Source organism: Pezoporus occidentalis, unplaced genomic scaffold (genome assembly GCF_034315485.1).
Source record: "Pezoporus occidentalis ecotype Australia unplaced genomic scaffold, CSIRO_AGI_Poc_V1 ctg17, whole genome shotgun sequence".
NCBI classification, from domain to species: Eukaryota; Metazoa; Chordata; class Aves; order Psittaciformes; family Psittacidae; genus Pezoporus; species Pezoporus occidentalis.
In genome coordinates, this window is record NW_026913531.1 from 2,438,566 (window position 1) to 2,458,546 (window position 19,981).

The following is a 19,981-nucleotide window of genomic DNA, read 5'->3' on the forward strand; positions in this document are numbered from 1 at the left end:
GGGTTTGATGTCTACATAAAGCAGTATTCTGGCACATGCAGCTGTTATGGTACACTTGAGAGTGGACATACGGATTTTCAGGGGAATAGCAAGCCAAAGCTGTTAAATAATAGACATGGTGTTGAAGCCAGTCATTCAGTCCCTACTAGTTCAAATGTTCTTCCATTCTGACAGGGCTTGGAACCCAAGTTGTACTGAAGAATGCCATTTAGCATCACTGATTAAATTAATGAAATTAAGACTGGAGCTGTAAAAGCAAATGGAAAAATGATGCAGACTAGGGTTGCCATGTGCTGTTTGTTGTGGAAAATACCTACAAAGCGACTTTGTGCATAAAATGGGCAATATATATATTTTGCCAGAAAGAAAAAAAGTAGCTCTAGATCAACAGGAACCACTGGGAAGGCTAGAACTTGGACTCTAGGAATTCAGCTCTTCAATGAGTTCTATTCTACAATTATTCTTGTTCAGAACAACTCCTTTCCTACAAGTCCAGACTATTAAAAAGAACAATCACTTCAAAAGACAGTCACCTGATTGCTGGGTGTTAGCTCCCCTATGGATAGTACAGTGCAAACACAGTAATATCTGCCCCGCCTAGAGAAATGCAGCTTAGCATAGATCTGTAAACAGATGTTAAAGGCAAAACCAATATATTGTTCCATCAAGCAGGTTATATTTCTAATTGTTTGCTTTCCACTTCTTTTCTCATTTCAAATTTTAAACTTCCTTTTAGAAAAGTAGAATCAGGATCTACTCAATGTTCATATTTTTGTACATTTAACAGAAAACAAAAGTTAAATCCTTCCATGACACAGCTGCATAGAACAGAGTAGAAGAAATCTTCAGTGTGCTTTGGAAGGCATGGGGGGAAGGGGAGGCAATAGACTTTCATTGCGTTGTTCCGGACAGGCAGGAAGAAAGACAAGATGCAAGGGATGTGGTTTATTTTGGCTGCAGCTTTATTAACTCAACTCCTCTGGGAACTACCATCAATAACTTGTACAGTATAGGTCGTCATTCTTTCCATAATCATTCCCACCTGCTGGAGAGCTGCAGTTGGCCTCCTTTCTCCCATCACTCCTCCTCCCCCCACCTTCCGCCTCCACAGCTGGTCACCAGCTCACTACTGACCACCCATATTCCCTAAAAAGGGTAAAGGGGCTGGAAGAAGCAATTGTCTCCTAGCTGTTAGAGACTCCAGCGATTCCTGCTCCCCCTCAGCTTCTTACCTTCCCCTAAGTTTTGGTTTATCGGATACTTAGATCTTCATGGAACAAACACTTGTATTGCACATCTGCCTTCTGGAGAAGACAGCAATTAGCTCATCTGAGCTTCTCCACCCCTCTGCCCTGTTTCCCAGAGAATTAACAGTTCATATTTGCTGCTAAGCACAAAGCTGTTATCAAATTCTGTGTCTACAGACTCAGCAAAGTGCCTCAAATAGAAATAAATGCCATTTATCCAGAATGCTGATTATCACGACGCTTAAGATTGCTGCAACAATGTTTACATAGATTAACATTTGAAAATACCTTTTAAAATAGCAAAGGAAGTGGGCTTTGCACTGGGCAGAGAAAGTGAGAAGCAGAGAGCACTCTAATTTCCAATTTTTTTATATATATGTATGTGTATCAGATGATCTCTCGACCTCACATTCTAATTTTCGTTCTTTAACCCTAAGAATGGGTATGATAACAGCAAAGAGAGAAAACTGAGGGCTTGGAATGACAGGGACAATGTGTTTCACAAGAGCCAAGACTGCATGGAAGTGGGGAAAAGCCTACTGACTGACTGTACACACAGTCAACCCTTTGGGTTGCTCACACATGAATTTTATATGAAATGTGTGTCTGCATCTCTACCTGCTCCCCGCCATCCCTGGCAGGAAGATGGGCTCTATGTGTGCAAATCACATGTGGAGGAATGAAGGATGAACAAATGCAAGAATTACACTCCTATCAAAAGTCTGTCCTTTAAGAAAATAGCAAATACACAATTGAAAGCATGCACAGAAGAGGTTTTCTGATATAATGCCATTTATCAGGTAAAAGACCAAAAATGTCTATGGAAAATTCCATCTGGTATTCCAATGGTACGACCACTGCATCTTAAAAAGCAATCAGTCTATTTTTATACTTCTGTTCTTCTAAGACTTTTTTATTTGTTTTGGCAATGTATCTACATTTTCTATGAATTATCAGTGAATGTAGGAAATGTTTTCTAGGATCTTCAGTGCAACAAATGTGTTTGGAAATACTTATATTGCCTAAACCATTAAAATGCGGCTACATGCAGTAGCTCTGCTATCACTGGCATGTCATTTTAGATAATTATCTCCCTTCTACAAGTAGCTAATGCAGACCCACTGACCCCTTCTCCCTTCTGAATTGATTCTCTTTCATCCTCTCTTACTGCTTCAGTAACCAAATTAAAATAATTAAAAGCTATACCAGTTGTAGATGCAGTGTAAGACCAGAAATGGGTCTGTTCCCATTGACTTCAGAGAAAATGGGTCATCGGAACGCACGATGATGGCTCCAGGAAAACAAAATTAGAAGGACCTTGCATTTCTGGTTTGGTATTTTATTTTTTTCACAGCCAATTAATAGCTAAAGTGCATAAAGGAAAAATGTGCATATTCAGATGGAACACATTTTCATCTGGCTTTTATATTTTCTAAATTAATTCCCTTGAACATGAAGTATATAATTGAAACAGAAATTATATATTCATTGCTCATAAAAATCTATCATGCGCAAGATGCTGAATGTTGAACTGCTTAGAGAAGTTTACTCCTGCATTTTTCACAAGAAGCTACATCATGGGAACTGATGAATCTTTTCTGGAATCAGGGACATTTGCCTCCATTCCCGAATGCAGAAGAATGGAAATATGGTATTCTATCATTTTGCTACACTTGGTCCAGGTCCATTCAATTTTTTTCCTGTTTTGGAAACATACAGACGTGGAAACCAATGTCTGCCTGGCCCAGCAGGAGATAGTAAAATACTTCACAAACACCAGATGGGATTTTAACAATGTTTGTAAAACATAAAATGCTCGAAGCACTCTCTGCAAACCTAAAACTGAACATGCTTCATCTCATTATAAGCCTTTTTTTTTCACCTAGTGAATTCCTTTACATTCTCTGTTAGAAGACTGACACTAACAGAACTCTGATGTCTAAAAGGAAACCCAAAAATCAACCTCTTTGGAAACTAATATTGATACATAGGATAAAATACTTGTGCGATGTCACCAGTATAAAACCTATGTAATCATTACAATGTGACTGCATGGTGTTAATGCTGGGGAAAAAAAAAAAAAAAAAGATTTTTTTTCTTCATTCTTTCTGTTAAATAACTAAGGCACTTGTGTTTTTTAAGATATTGTACTATGTTTATGTTTCTAACCATCAGATAATACTCTAAATGTGAAAAAGCAGACTGCCTATCCATCATCACATCAAAAGAAATAATAATGAGTCCTTACTCCTCCAGGATTCAGAACGTTGTTGAATGGAAAATTTTAAGATATCTCCTTTTGCCATGATACAAAATGATTTAAACTGAAACTGTAGGGGTGGGGGTGAGCCAGCCGCACTGAATTTCTTATAAAAAGGGAAGGATTTCAAAAGTACTGAGAAGAGTTACTTAGCCAATTTTCTGACTAATTTTCTGTTTGGTCAGTTTTCCTTTCAAAGCTTTACTCTCAAAATATAAGGCAGTAATAGCCCAAATAATACACCTTAAAAAATGAATTATATATTTAGAAACAATCAAAAAGAACAATACATGTCAAAGCAATACTTAAGTTCATAACCATTCTCAAATTTCAACATATTGCCCTGACAAGGGACGGACAGAATCATCAAAATCTTAAGTCTCCCAGGAAGGAAAACCATTTTAAACTGTATGAAACAATGAAGTTAATTTACAATCAATACAACATAATCCTCTAGAAGGAAACCTTGTCTATATACAACCAGCCTACCTGTTCTCTTAAATCCAAACAGTATTTGAATTAACTGAATATTTTAAAGTATAAAGGACAGAAGTATTCTTATTGCCCTTACTAAACATTTCTGCTTTTAAGATACCTGCACTTTCCCAAATGAAGGAAATACAACTCTCATATAATTTGATAATTTTCTGCCTCCATCAGAGAAAGCAGTTATTCTAAGGCTGTATCTGTAGCTAGGTGATAGGCATAGGTGTACGCTTTTGTGATTCAGAAGCCCTGGTCTCCCTGACTTGGTAAGTTGCAAAGTCAAACTTTACAGTTTCCTTCTGACAGCAGTCTTTTGCATTCCCAGAAGCACAGTGATCTGGGGAAATGACAGCCAGTGATTCAGGGCTCCTGGAGGTTCTACTTCTCTCTTCCTGACAGAATACTGTGATGTGAATGAGACAGTAGCACTGGTATTGCTCTAGAAGTCAGGGTTTGGCTGCTGAGTGCAAATACAAGGCTGGCTCTGGATGGGAGAGGCATTCCAAATTCCTGCAACCCAGCAGCAGAACCCACATAGGAGAAGAGGACTTTCTTACTCACCCTGAGGGCACTTTTTTGGTTGCTTCTTCAGGAATTAGGTACCTCATTTCAATGCAATTTCAGCAATCTTCAGCTTAGTGAGCTAAGTAGTGGTAATGAAAAATAGCTTAGTTGAGAAAGATTTAATTCCAGAAATGCCTATTGCCATCTGAAGTGCAGCAGTCTAGATATTTTTGCATCAGGTTTACCAGATTCTCTCAGTTGCAACTTATATTTACCATTTAATTTTAAAGAGGTGTCAAAGGAATTGTGGCATCTTAGAATATGCCCCTTTTAGTTGTGACTCTTGGATGACTTCATGCACAAAAGTGGAGGGTGTCAATTGAAATAAAGCCACAAATGAGTTATGCATGGTCATCTTTAAATCAGAAGAGTATTAAGTGCCTTCAAGTATCCTTATCCCTTCACATTGTAGACCAGATTTTCATAAGGTGAAGCCTGACAGTCATGTATTTTATGACTTTTGCACCAGCAAGTGCCGTAATTGCATCTTCAAACACAGCTTTTTTTCAGACAGGTATTTGGGTGATTGAGGGACCAGTGAGATCTTAGTCAAGTCACTGTGAACCTTTCCACCAATTTCAGTGGGATACATGTTAACATCAGAATCATATTTTTAAGAAATGAACGATTTCTGTAGATAGTTGCATAAAACAAGCAGCAAAAGGCTGGAGTCAGATATGTCACGACCTCTGGCTTGCTCTATGAAAATCCCACACTGAAGGTCATCCAAGAAAGAACGATTACAGGAGAGCCAGTGCTGGTATAATCTTTTTGCAAAGTTGCTTGTTCTATTAATTTAGTAGCAGATATTACTATAGCTACTGGAATGCTATGAATTATTAATCGATGGGATTTATTCTCTTCTCCTGTGGTGTATTATTGCACTTCCTGAGGGTCTCATGTGAAGTGCAGTTTGTGCTTTTTGGTTAAATATTTCTGAAATGGTAACACAGTCAGGATTAAGAAAAGCCAAAATAAATTCTACTTATGAAAATTTTATTTTGGTTAAGTAATGTATATGCATTGCCTACACATTTGGCTGCATCCATTTACAGACTAAATCTGCCTTCATGGAAATTTACGCGCAGAAACAAGGGACAAACTTTAAAAGCTGGAATGCTTCTATACAGATCTTTTTACAAGGGTTCCATAATTTGAGTTACTCAGTTTCACATGTGGCACCCCCTTGAAAACTACAGCAGTCGTGGGTCACAGAAGAATTGGGTCCTATGGATTCTGTAGTGAGAAAGATATAAACAGTCAGTGTCCTGAGCGAACGCGCAGAATAAAACCTATCTTACTATGCAGTTATGTTTTAAAATATGCCTTTGTAAAACTGTGGTCTTTCAGCATTTTTATTTCCCTGTGACCTCATAGATGTTGTATTAGTTTTATTCCATTTATAAATTAAAATATGCTTGTGCTTCCTTTTGTAAATGTCAGCCCTCCAAACTAGGCCTGAAATGTAAAAGTCAAAATAGGTTTTCTCAAGTTCCTACTCATCAGCATCACCAGTAAAAAACGGTCTGCAGCTTGAGCTCCATTAGAAATATTATTGTGCAAGACTGACAACAAATCTCATTAAATATGTTGGCTCTCTAGCAAGAGAAAAGCAGATAAAACATATTGGCAAGAGCTATGCCAGCTTTGGAAGAGCTGTAAGCACCATGTGCTCCAGCTCCTGCCTGCCTGCTGCTCACACATAAAGGACAGACCACAGGCTGCTTACTAAGGCCTGCCTGCTTGCGCACCACTTTGTATTTGGGCCTGCACTGGGTTCCTTTCTTGCTTTTATGCTTCAGGGTTCCTAACCCTGTGCCTTCATGAGACTTAAAGGAGTCCATAACTATAGACCATGAGCCTAGTGGCCTGCTGGATTACATGAGAACTGTCATCTAGAGAAGACACTCATCCCTAGAGTCAGGCACCGTAAGCTGGCAAAGTTCAGCACACAGTAGAAGCAAACAATAGGAGAAAAAATATATCATTTTTAGTGGGCACCTTTAATTCTTTCACAGTAATTGTCCTCAGAGCTGCCTGCAAGGTGAGGAGTAGGCTCTCAATTTCAGTGGGAAATGGGAAGCTGTATGTGCATTTGCCTCCTTTGAAAACGGCTATCTGTATGTTAGTTCTGATGCGGCAAGGAAAAAATAATTAAAAAAAAAAAAGAAAAGTGAGATTGAGATAATTTTCTTTTTTCCAATTTCTTTTTGGACATAGAACAAAACTGCCAATTATTTGTGCTAGTGCATGTATGTGACCAGATGCTGCTTCTCAAGTAACACATCCTACCCAAGCTCCACATTAAGGCTCCATCCATGTTTAGTGCCTTCAGCTGCATTAGGTTCTCATTCCTGTCTTCCCTTTCTCGTCCAAGGGAGAGTATATTAGGCTGAATGAGTTCTGAATTATACTGCTTTTAATGGGCCTAAATGCTAACTGCCCTTTCTGCGTTTCAAAATTTACATCTGGAAACAATAATAAGGCCACTTTAAGTATATGCTTATAAGTAACTTTATCCATGCTACTTGAAACTTAGAGAACATTTTCTTTGTATTTCTATTTAAATAATTTGACGAAAAGAGCTCTCAGACGCTGGCTGATCTCCTTATCTTGGCTAAAGGGTGCAGTGCACCCTTTCACCCTCCAAATGTGATGTTTCTGTCTCTTCTGGAAAAAAAATGTTTCCCTTTGAAGTTACTGAGGCAAGCCAGTGGTGTCGGCTCACCCGCCTGCTTGCATAAAGCCTATTATTCATAAATTGGAACACCTACTTGATGACTGTAAAGGCACAAGCTACAGGCTGGAATTCAGTCCATTTCAGCAAACATTCTCCCATGTTATTATTACAGCAAACATAACGTGCAGAACAAATTATTTTAAAAGAATGTATGCTTGTAAAGCAGATACACCTAATATAAAATGAAGTTAGGAAAAAATAGATTTCATAAAATATACACTGTATTTTAATGAACAGTGCGTGCTTCCCCCAGGATTTATTAGGCAACATATGGAAGACTTTTTCTCTTGCATTTTGTGATAGGATCAAATAAGCTAAAACTCAGATAGAACTGAGAGTAGGGTAATGATACTCATATTTTTACATCAATTCTTGAAAATCCAAGCATTCATATCAACAGCATAATCTGTTCTCTAGTACACCGAAAATGTGCTATAAAATAAAAAGCCAAATAAATCTAATTGCCCTTTTTTTGGTTTCAGAAAGCAATTTCTTTCAAGCAATGGCTTTGAATTTTCAAGTGCATCTGTGCTGTGCAGTACTATTTAATGCAGCCCCTTGGCTATTCACACAACCTTAGCTAACCCAGCATTATATTGTCCTGACAGATGTATCTACTGTCTCAAAGCCAGCTCAGGTATATCAATATAGATATACAGAGGCACATAAACACCCCTGTTCTGTGTCATGGTATAGCCATTTTGAGAAAAAATTCCCACTTACTTAAATTAAAAGTAGCAAAACAGAGTATGAACTGAAAGATTTGCCCCTATAGCTATAGAGTTAAGATAACTGTGGAAGGGAATGAGTACAGGAACTTACATTTGGCTCAAAGTGAGCTGACCTCTGCACTGCTCACAACTACATCTGAGCTCAATTAATAATGTTTTGGGTTTTTTTTTGTGGCATTAAAAAACAAGTCTTGAAACCTCACCCCTCAAATCCCAATAACGTCTGTCATGTCTCAAAGCCAGGTATAAGGGAAAGGGAAGTTCCTAATGTGAGGATGCTTCCAAAGCAGGTTTTTTACTCCATTCATTTGCTTGCATAGAGTTTAAAGCGGTAAATTGTGTTCACCAACAGTGCCTCGGTGGGTTGAATGCAAGTGAATTGTGCACAGCTACCTAATAAATGCTATTTATATGGGGCTTTTCTAAAGTTACCACATAAAAGCAGTGACTTCTAAAAATCTATATATGTATCATACAAAATATAACTGTATCTGCATTCTGTTGTCTTGGCAATGTCTGGGTGACAGCTGAAGCTGCAGATGGTTCACAAACCTGAAGGAATATTGTCCTTTCTCTGGGTACTACTATCATGCCCATTTAAGTATCAAAAGGATAAAAAAGTTACAGATAATATATAATAACTAAAATTATTTTAAGTAGATATATATCATGCTGCAAAGCAAATCTAAGAACTATTGTGACAAGTATTACAACAGCATCTGGAAAGAATGGCACTATTATCTACATACCTTCCTTCACTCTTTAGAAGACAGGCACAGTCAGGAGCACATGCATTACTGTGCTCCTGATGCCATACTGGCATTAATCCCTTGGAATACTTAGTAGGTTCAGCTTTTTCAGCAAGTATCACTGAACAAAACAACCTGTAAAACATACACCAACTTCAAAGACAGTTTTGCCAATGACATTTTCAATGCCTGTTTCTCCGGGTAAAATAGAGGCACAACTTGTAAAAAAGAATCACATGAGGCTTCTCCAGGTTATTTCTGTAGCTTCTGATTATGATTTTTTTCTATTTCCTTAAAACTGCCTAGTAAATCAAGGGTATTGTGACCTGGGAGTACTAATTTGGGACACAGTGTCCTCACTAGGACTATCATCAGAGATGAAACTACCAGGATGTTTTTTAACCTTTCTCCTCATATCTACTAACACTGTAGCTGAGTTCATCACTGCTCACGTGTGACTGATTTGGTCACCCTGTTTCTTAAAAATATCAGACTGTTCCTTCAGAATTGTCTTTTGTATATGGGGAAAAAGCCCATCTTAAAATATGTTTCATAATAATTCTGGTATAATGCTTGTAGAGGCAGTTTTCCTGAATATTAGTAGGAAAAAACATAGTCTTTTTTTTGACAGTTACCCTTAACTGAAATCACAACACAGGCCCAAACAAACCTTTCATCTGGCATGTTCATGGCAGGATGATGGAAATCTGTTGTGGCAAGTTGAACTCACCATTTTTTTCACATAGAATTCAGACTCATCAGATAAAAAAAAACCTCCATATCCATCCGTGGCCTAGAAAACTGAGAAAATCACACTGGGTACTGGAGTGAGGGAAGGGAAGGAAAGGAAGTATTCACAAAGGCTAAGTTTAGCCTTCAAAGACCAAACTTGCTACACTGCTTTCATTGTTGATAGAAGGAAATAAGGTGTACTGGGGGAAAAAATCAAGAATACTTAGATTATGGCTTCTACTCTGAATCAGCTTCTAAAAAAGCCTCTCTCTTGTAAATATTGTATTCCCCTTTTTCTTCTGGCACTGTAAGCTTCTCTTTCATCTAATCTGTGTACTACTATTCAGTACTTTGGGGAAGGATGGATAGTCACATTCATCCATTCTCTCCCCCATGCAGTGAATGGTTGTGTCAAACAGCTCTGGGGTAAACGTCGATCACAACCAAGACAGGGTGTTAAAAGCATTCCCTTACTTTCATACAGCTCTTCCCTCATGGCACAGGCATGTCACAGACTATCACTTGAGCCCTCAGTCTGAGAGATGGTGTCCAAGATTCCTCTTGAAATTAGCTGTATGCGGTTTTCCACAGCTTTTTTTAATAGCTATTAGTTGGCACAGGGGACATGCAGTCATTTTCTTTAATGCTGAGGAGCTCCCTAATCTGCAGCCTAGTATTCTGCACCTGTATTACACCTCTCCTCTTGAAAAGGCCTGCTGGCATACAAAGGGTGACAGTGTAGAAAATGGATCCAGGCTCCTCTCTACACCGGTAGAGTATCACTTTCTACCTTGGAATATAAAAGGCCTGTCAAAATGAACAAGGGATTAAAGGCTATATTATACAAAATCTTTTTCACAAGTTTAAACTTTCACATTTAGGACAGAAACACAGAACAATGTATGATGGGAGGACTTACTGAGGTTATCAGGTACAAGCTTCAGTTCACGGACCAACTTCAGGTCAGGTTGCTCAAGGCCTAATCCAGTTGAGATATGAAAAAAAAAAAATCAAAGCACCTTGCAAAAATCATGCCCTGGAGTCTGGGGGCAGCTGGAAAGAATGAGAAATGAAATATTGGTTCTCTGTTGAGTTTTACACAGAAGCTAGGATTGGGTAGATTGCACCCCTACTTCCCTATTCCCCAGCTCTTTTAGTACTTGAAATCACAAAAAGTAAAAACTTGTTTCTGTCCACTATATTCTCTCCTGGTTTATTCGACGCTGTTTCACTATGAAACTATTATTTCAGGGCATCTGTTCATTTCAAATGCAAGTTTTACATTGCCGTTGTATTTTAAGGGCTAGATTAAATCTATTTTAATATCCACCTGGCTTTTTTTTTTTTTGCTTTTTTTTTTTTTTTGTGTGTGTGTGTGTGTAAAGTGTAATCGTTTAAAATAAGCTACAACTCGCGTCTTCCCGAATCCATCGTGTGGAACGGAGTCTTGGAGGAGGGCCCCGAGCAACGTCGGCAGCCAGCAGAGGGCGCCCACGCTTTTAGCTTCGTCTCGTCCTACCGAAACCGGCGAGCAGCGCTTCAAGGCAACATCAGGAGCGGAGCTACAGCGCAGGTAAAGGCAAGAGGGTTTAAGAGATGGTAGCCAAGCCGGTTTTAGTCCAAGCAGAAGTACATGTATCTTGGGTGTGAGCGCTTTTGAGTGTGAGGCTTTTGGCAAAACAAAAAATAAAACCCACACCTTCCAATAGTAAGCAGTAAAAAAATTATTTGGTGTGAATACACAATTGCATGGGAATCCATTCAACTTCTTTACAGATCAACTTGTAGATACAGAAGGAATCTTTTAATTAACCCTTGGCCTCATATGCCTTTTTTTTTCTGCCACTACTTTTCCAAAAGTCAGAATAATGTCTTGATCTACTGCTTCATTTTCTCCAGTTCAACCATGGCTTTAGACTCCAGCCTTGCAAAAAAAAGTACATGCCCTCACCTTGTCCACATGAAAAGTCCTAAAGAAATTGTGCAATGTACAAGAAAGACATATATACCTATGACTTTTCCAAAAAGTAGTGTGTCCTTTTAATGTCTTACTGAAATCTAATTGTGTTGTTTGGGTTTTATTTGAAGTAGCTCTATTACACCTCATGTTAATTACTCTTTGTGTAAAAGCATTAATAAAAGGTACCATATTTTTCATGTGTTATGGGTCTGTTTTCACAGAAATTTCTCTGAACAGTGGCAATTCAGCTGAGCACAATTCTAAACTTGTTAGATTTTACTCTGGCAAGGTAGTGAGATAGAAATTCTCTGCTGTGAGGGTGGTGAGACATTGGCACAGGTTGCCCAGAGAAGCTGTGGCTGCCCCATCCGTGGCAGTGTTCAAGGCCAAGCTGGACGGGGCTTTGAGCAACCTGGTCTGGCAGAAGGTATCCCTGCTCATGGCAGGGGAGTTGGAATTGGATGATCTTTAAGGTCCCTTCCAACACAACCCATTCTATTATTCTATGAAATAGGAAGAATAGCCCTGCATGCTAAATGCACTGAAACTATCACAAAAGCCTCTATTATTCAGACAGACCACATTAAATAATAAGCTGTATTTAAGAAATATCTATATACTTGATGTTATGTTTTCTTTGTATCTATCAACCCACAGTAATAATAAGAGATTAGTCTCACAAGACTTAGTCTCACCAGACTATTCCAAAGTTCTACACCTCAAAATAATGTAATGATAAAAATTACATTAATGTTGAATTTAATGCTGTCTCTCAGATACGTATTTTCAAGAAATATTAAATGAGTTCTTACTGCATGGAAAAAGGTTGGTTTAAAAAACGCAGTGGGAAAAACTTCGCTGTTGTACTGCTGAACAACTGTAAAACCAGAGAAAATCCTAAGTATTAAAACTCCAGTGTAAAACATACAAGAAAAAATCTTTGATCACCACAGTAAATCTGAATTTAGGATTTAAAAATAGCTTATTTAGTCTAACTTTTCAAACTGTTTTAAAGTTGTTCTCAATTTGTAATTAAGTTGTGTGAAGTTAGGACAGCAAAAAAACTACTAGTCTCAAAATTAGTAGTTACATTTTGAAAATGTAAATAAATAGAAATACTGCATTCTAAAGGCTCCTGGGGACAAACAAGCTTAATAAAGAGTATCTGATTTGACTCAAATTCACCTGTGAATATGCTTCTGCCCTAAAAAAGTTGAATACAATGACAATGTATACACATATACGTATACATGTCAATTTAGTGTACAACTCTGACACTATGGAAGGGGCAGATTTTGTTTTCTGTTGCATATGGCTCAAGCTGCAAGGAGAGGATTGAAGGATTGAAGTCTGAAGCAAAGTAAGAGGACAACTGAATTCTGCATGGCCACCCATGAGAAACACAGCATCCTTTGTGAAGTCGTCTTCTCTCCCAAATAATTTCAATTGTATTATGTTTCCATGTTCAAAGAAAGATTGCCTAAAATCATCAGCAAACAGACCTGACACTTGTGACTTCTTCTCATAACATTTTCTAAAATTCTGCATAATTATTCTTAAGTGCATTAAGTATGTAATTGTTCTACAGATGAAAATGTCTTCCCTGAAAAGGAAAACCTAGAATGGAAATTAAAGTGAAAAAATACAAAGATTGCTTTTGACTTGGTGTTTTTGAAATCCATTCCAAGTGGTCAAACTTAAAAGTAATTATTTTTCAATACAATACAATGATTTCTCCTTTTGTCATTTTCTTTTTCTTTGTATTTTTTAAATTCCATCTGTTTTTACCATAGTTCACAGAAATGTTTCAGAGACAAATTAACCTTGAACAAATGCTGCTTTCTATACTGCTGCTGCTTCTGACAGATTCCAAGTGGCATTAAAGCAAAATTATTAGTACTGATTTACATTCAACCTTCTGTTTCACCTTCCTCAAGGGCTCATATATTGAGCCAAATGCCGACCAAAAAATGTATGCAAAGAGGATATACTAAATCTGGGCTTTTCATATTAGTCCTTGTTTGCCAAAGTTTCCTCTTTCCTGCATATAACATCTCAGGGCTCTGCTCTACTATAGCAGCATCCCTAACCACAATCAATGCAAGGATACTTTTGCATAACAACCTCGATTTAACTGTTCACAAATGCATAAAATAATTAATACAGATGCTTTGAACTACCTTTTGGAGGAGAATCTATCACTCTTAATCATCTTGGAGATTAAGTTTGGGTGGTACAAACACTCACTCCTCATCTCCTACTGTCTTCAGTAATTACTAAAGAAAAGTAGCCAAATCCTTAGAGGCCTGAGTTATTAACAGAAATACTGGCTTTCATGGTCCAGGATTATAAACTGGGAGCAGTATCTGTAGAAGAAAGGGCATAGAAACTTCAGAGTTGTGTATTTCAACTGGCTGAGTTCACTAGAGGTATCAAGAGTTCTTACCTCTTTCTCTTGTAAGTTTTTTTGTGGGCCACCTTCCCTCCTCTTATCTGTGAAGACCTCCATGTCATTCCCCTGCTCTAAACCTCCTGTTAGTCCCAAGTGTCCCTATTCTGTTTTTTCCAAATACAAGGGCTCTTTCAAATCATCCTCTCTCATCTTTCTATAAAAATCTGTGCTGCAATCATTCTTCCTCCCTTTGCTCCCCTGTCTAAAGCTCCTCCTATGTTCAACTCCTTGGCAGCTGTAGGCAACCACAAAACATCCCACTTCTTCTTCTTGCTGGTTGCTCTGTCCAAATTCTTGATCTGTTCCCTTCCTCCACCTATAGCAGAGACCCTGCATAATTGCTACCCATGCAGAAAAAAACAGCATTTCTTGTACATCTGTGACACAGGGGTCCTAGGGGTCCTGTGTCACTGGCAGGCTCTGGTGGAGACTTCGTGCATGTATTGAAGGTTGCAGACCTGTATTTTGCTTCTTCCCTCCTTTATGTCATTTTACATTACTGCAGATGGGACTGCATCAGCTTAAAAGAGTCAGAAGAGGTGGGTAATGTATCCTGCCAGTTTATCGCTGTTGTACAAAGTGAGGATGAAGCACGTAAGCCACAGAAACACAGACACTTCTCTAGTTAAGTATGTACTGAAAGGCTTTGTTGATTAATACTGCACTGGGAAATATGCAAACAGTTTTCAAAAACTTCTTGAAAAATTAAGTCTTATAAGGCATTACCTGTTTGTTTTCCCTAAATCAAGAATAGTAAAAGCACTGATGTTAGGATTATAGACATGTTTGAAATCTTTTGGTCTTGCTAATGAAAATTTACTTCCCTTCTCTCTGCAATCTGTGTTTACACCTCAGAAGACAAGCACAGAGAGACAGAAATCAAAATACAGACCTCTCCCACTTCTGGAGGGAGGAATTTGCAGGAAAACAAGGTATTACACCACATCTAAAGCCTTCTGACAATTTGTCACAATTACATACATCTTTCTTAGATACATTTCTTCCTTTTGCATGGCAGCTGATCCAAAAATGACTAAAACTATTACCACCACCACAAAAAAGAGAAAGAAGGAAAAAAAAAAACATTATTGTGACCTCCTTCAAACAACTAAAACCAATGTAATCTCTCATTATAAAGTATCATGCAAATATACTTCAAAAACCACAGGAACCCCAGGGTGTTTGCCACACAGACACAGTGAGAAGAGGAAGGACGAAAGAATTGGACAGAATTTCTATATGAGCTGCTAAATTAAGAAATGACTGCACGCATGCACATGGTATGTATCAACTCTTGTCTTTTACCCAGAGAAGAATGCAGATCACCACAGCACGCAGAGGACCCAGAAATACATCATGCATCTCCACATGCATATTCACATTTTGCAAGTGTTAAGGTAAAAAAAAAACAAACTGCAGCCCTCTATGAACTAGAGTTAACTTCCTCACTTTTGTGCAGTGAGAAAGTAGAGTCCCAAGACTATGCAATTCAGAAATGGTCAAAGGGATTCATTCATCACAACATAGCCTCCCAGAAGTCACATCCTTCTTTCATCATCTTTTCTGAGAGACATTTGAGCCCACTTGCCATTTGGGTTCAAACCTACTATGTGTTTTTCTGTTGTGTGTAAAACCAGGACATATCAGTTTAGAGACCTGTTGCAATGGTTTACCGACTCTCAAAAGGCACAGTTAAGACCACAGTATGAAAGACCTGACCATAGGAAGTCTACAGTCAACCTGACCTGCCTTGCTGCCACAATCCCACCTGGCATAGTTCTTAGGAAATTGTCACAGCTCTTGATATGATTCTTGAGACAAGCTTTGAATGGGCAGTTAGATATAGCTTGAGAAGAAAAGAAGAAAAAAAAAAAGACAGATGAGCCAAAAAGAGAGCTCTTGTCTGTTTTCAAGTATTAGTTGTCTTGATAAAAGCTATTACTCCTCATCCTTCAAGTACTGTTAGACATAGCTTACATGTCCTCTTTCTTCTCTTGGCTTTCCATGAGATATACAAGGATAAGATAACACATCACTAAATTTTAAGAGTTAAAAAGCATCATTTAAAATATTGCTTAAATCACACAGTCCCTGTGTTGGTAAAATACCCACTTAATGTTTTGCAGCCTGGCTGTAATTCCCTGAATGATGTCACATCCACCTAAACACAAAATAATAGAAGGGTCTCTTCATGCAGCTTATTTCCACATCTTCACTCTAACACATGGATTTTATTTCCTAAACAGAGAATTACTGTAATGATCAACTTCCATTCCCTCCAAACAAACATTCAGTAAATCTGCATCCTATGTATTTACATTTTTTCCTGATTTCTTTTCCCAAATGCCTTACTATTACAATGTGCCTGACTAATCCTGACTTTTCTACTGTTGTTGCAAGCTTTACAGTCAGATATTTTCAGCCTGAAAATAATGTTCATGTCAGCATTTGATTCAAAATTATACAGATAAGTCAACTGTCACTGTATGCATTGTAACAGTAATAATAATACTATCTTTATGCTTTTTTTGTTCTTCCCATCAGCAGACTTCAAACTACTGGAGAGTGAACCCAAGTAAATCTTAAACATCAAATGTTTTATCTTGGTCCTACTACTGCACCAATTCCGGAACTGCTGAGGGAAGGGTGCAGGGAGGTGGCAGTGTGCCAAACAAAAGAATCTACATAAAAAGATGATTTTTTAAGATGAATGACATCACATGCCTTAAATAGCATGAAAACCTCAACAAAACCAAGTTGATGTCAGTGTTGTGACTGACAAGCTGTAGCTGTGTGGTAAATTAAGCCAGGGTAATTAAAACTCCTGTATTTGTGTCTGGTTCTAGGCATGACCCTGCCCTAACCATCCTACATTTCAGGTACCGGCATTTACCACTACATAAAACTGAAATAGTGCTATCTGCCTTGGTTTGAAGAACACTGCGTGGCTTAACATGTGTTAGCTAAAGATTCTCAATAAAACATGATAGATACATTATGCAAATGAGTGTGAATCTATACTGGTAAATATGAAAACAAACAAACATAGTATATAAATAACCTTCTGTTTTATGTATAAAAGCCCTATAAAGATAAATCTTAAAAGACATAAACCGTTTCCCAGGACTAGCCAAAACAAAGGGACAAATCAGGTGTCCTGCAAAGAGGAAAGGATCCTTCTGCACAGGTCACTGGGCACTTGCAGTACTGCTCTACAGCAGCACAGCCTAAGGGCTAGTGGAGCTTAACACTTGCCTAATGAACCCTTTCAACATAATGACTTCAACACATCCAATGAAGAATTTTTTCTCCCAATGGGAAGAAAAAGAAATCCCACCCTGCACAAGAGCCTTATTCTCCCCACAGCCGAACCGCATGGTTCTACAGCTTTCTAGGAATATGCTCTTCATTCATAGACAGCAAAGGGAAAAACAAGCTATATTCAACTGTGAACTACCTTGTCTTTTGTTGCTGTACTTTGGCACTGTAGCGCACTCGCCTGAATATTTAAGTACTAGTTGCTACCTTTGGTAGTGCAGGACCTCTTCATATTTCTGCTTTAAACTCTATTTTGGCTGGGACAACCAATCGTTTCAGGATTAAACATAAGTTTCCATTGTTAAATGCTTTAGCCACTCTCTTTTTAAAATCAGTTCATCCAGTTTAAGCTTACAAAACAGAAATAAAGTACGTATTTTGGATACCAAATTTTCTTTTTACAGTCCTGTTATTTTAAAATCATATAAGGTCTAAAATCTGTCATGCTGTAAGTAACAATATAAAAGATGCATGTTAAATATATATCAGTGTATATATATTCCTGACATATGAATTGGTATGCTTTTTGTGTGCTAACAATATGTAATACAACACATCATTTTGTTTATTCGTAGGTAACATTCCATAAAGATATCTTTTATACTGATAAATTGGAGGGTTGTCACATTATACATCGATTCAGAAGACAGTTATTTTCACTTGAGTATCAGGAAGACAGGAAGATTTTCAAGAGAGCACTCTGCTGAGATCCTGAAAGGATTTGTTTACTACCTTGGTGAAAGCTAAAGATCGCTGGTGGCTGTACCATAGGTGTCAGTCCAAGTGATCAGGACATAATGCTGAGATGTCAGAACCTACAGGAAATTTTACCGTCCCAGTGGCCTTTTGGAACAGTAACAGCACCTCCAAGAGACATTACCAAACTGACAGATGTTTTTCCTTTTCTCTTTATGGAGATCCAGAGACCTATGAGAAATATGAAAAGGAAATAACTGTATGGCCTAATTTAAATGTACAAAGGTAGGAATTATCCATATCCATTCCTACCAAATCCTTCTAATCTTCAAGCTACTATTCTTTCAAAAAATCTTTAAGTAAAACTAGAAAGAAGTACATTAAATATTTCAAAGAAAGTCACCAGCTGAACAAATGTATTAGTGCAAAGTACACAACATTCAAAGGAATATTTTTACAGCTAAAACCTCACTACTAATTAATCTATGTCTAACTTCAGATATCTTGTGCAAGCTGATAAATCTTCAATATAAAATGAACAAACAGTATACACTTTCCTTCCTAGAACAAACAAAACATGCATGCAATAGGCTCAGGTTATATAAATACAATTTTACTACAGTTATGAAAAATATTTACTTATTTGTTAACTACAGCTATTCTGATGTCTTTTGGCAGTACATGTTAAGGACTCTAACAACAAGCAGTACAAATGCCTAATAGAAACTATTTCACCCCAGAAGAAAGTAAAAGTATTTACAATTTATTGAACCATTAGTATGTATCTATTCAACACAGGCCAGAACTTCTTGAAACCCATGAAATTTAGTGATGAAAGTATTGCTACTTCACAGTGATGTAAGATGTGTAAGAAACAATCAAAAGGTTTTAGTGGAACAGGTCTCCTGGACAGACACCATGGTACATAAAAACTGCTTCCTGCATAATTTTTCTCCTTAGGCGTTTATTTTGGACACTCTATGCTTTCACCCACTGTTTTTATTATCTTAGGATAAGGTGATGCTTGGGGAAAAGCTTCCCAGAAGCCACATAGGCCTAGATTTACAAAACATTCAGACAGCAGATTTCTTTATTATTTTAAATAAAGCACTTGAGCTCCCGTACAAGGTCCTTCTGCAGCTCAGATTGGATCAAATGATGATCCAGGGGTGGGAACAGGGGTTATGAAGTGGGTGGAATATAAAAGCATGCATTCTGCTGGTCTTTTCATTAAGCTCTCCCTCATTGCAGGCTTAATTGTAGATTCAAAGACGGTGTAGAAGAAACCTTTAACTAATGCTCTCCAACGCACACTGCGTAGCCTGACCAACAATTCTGTCACCGGTCTAAACAAGAATTGGGCTGGGACTGGGTTATTAAACAGGCTCAAGTCTGGAGCTTGTGGTCAACTTTGTTTGCACTGAGAACTGATTTGGAGGGGAAAAAAAGGTTTGAAAAACTGCCATCCTCACCTTTCCCTCACCAATGGCTTTGGCATACTCGGTCACAGAAGAGCAGCATGAAGGCCACTTTCCGCACAGCCTGAGGAGTGGAAACCTCTGGCAAGACGCCGGGTGAGGGACAGCTCAAGACCTCTCAAAGGCAGCCTCGCAGCAAAGTCAGTTTCCCTTGGCAGCCGGTCTCCTTTGGAAAACTGCAGCCTCTTGGCAAGCCTGCGAGGTAACCGAGCGGTGCGAGGGAAGCGAGTGATGAATCCCCATCTCCTCACAGAACCATCGAGCACTCAGCAGCTAGGACCGCTCACCAATGAGCGGGTTTCCTGCCCTGGGTTAGACCTCCTTTCCAGCCCAGAGCAGCACCCGAGCCTTTGCGCTACCCCCTCAGAGACCGCTCGCTAACCCCAATGCCTCAGCCCCATTGTCGCTTTGACTTCAAAGCGATAGGGTGAGGGGACACGCACTGCTCAACCGGCCGCCCCGCCGCCTTCCAGAAACGTCCACCGCGCTCACCCCTGCCCTGAGGGGCGATCCCCGAGGCTCGGCGGCCGCGGGCTGGCGAGAGAGAGCGAACGAGCGAGGGCGGGCT

General features: G+C 38.6%; 1 long non-coding RNA gene across 2 annotated transcripts; it reads right to left on the bottom strand.

The window, feature by feature from the left end:
• Window positions 1-2,709: 2,709 nt before the first annotated feature.
• Window positions 2,710-19,826, bottom strand: LOC134161159 (uncharacterized). Of its 2 annotated transcripts, none has more exons than XR_009963850.1 (3): window positions 19,408-19,826; window positions 10,429-10,562; window positions 2,710-2,947 (listed from the first exon to the last, which is right to left on the bottom strand). It is a non-coding gene; the product is annotated as an uncharacterized LOC134161159 (long non-coding RNA). The 2 variants fall into 2 exon arrangements; XR_009963851.1 differs by lacking the exon at window positions 2,710-2,947 and adding an exon at window positions 8,184-10,316.
• Window positions 19,827-19,981: the final 155 nt, after the last annotated feature.